The following is a 627-nucleotide window of genomic DNA, read 5'->3' on the forward strand; positions in this document are numbered from 1 at the left end:
AAATCTCTTAGATAATAACTATTAAAGCTTTTACTTCAAAAACAACGTGAAGGTATTGGAACTAGACTAGCCTGATATTCGATGGGTCACCCCCTTTCAGTTCAATTTTTATTTGGGCTAATTATGTTGGGCTAAAAAACATGTGTTATTTTGGTGGATGATTAGAGGTGTTTATATTATAAAAATTAAATTAAACTGAACAACGTTAATGGTTTGGTTTAGTTTTTGAAAAATATTTTTAAAGTTTCAATTTTAAATGAGTTTGAAATTAGTTTATAAATATAAACTAATTTAATATTTTAAATAGATTTTTAATTAATATCTGTTTCGAACTAGTTCTTTGAGAAAAAAAAATTGAAATTTTTTTGACAAAATTTGATTTTTTTTTTAAAAAAATAGATCTAAAATTTTTTCAATACAAAATTTTGAGAAAAGAATTCTGAAATTCTTTTGATAAAAAATTTAAATTTTTATTGAGAATTTTTTTTGTTCTAGGAAAATAGATATAGAAAAATTTCAATTATTTTGAAAAAATAATCGAAAAATTTTCAAGCAAAAAATGTTTTTGATTATTTAAAAAAAAATGATTTAAATTTTTTATTTAAAGAAGTTTCAATATTTTCTAGA

This window comes from Cicer arietinum, chromosome 6 (assembly GCF_000331145.2).
Source record: "Cicer arietinum cultivar CDC Frontier isolate Library 1 chromosome 6, Cicar.CDCFrontier_v2.0, whole genome shotgun sequence".
Classification (NCBI taxonomy): Eukaryota; Viridiplantae; Streptophyta; class Magnoliopsida; order Fabales; family Fabaceae; genus Cicer; species Cicer arietinum.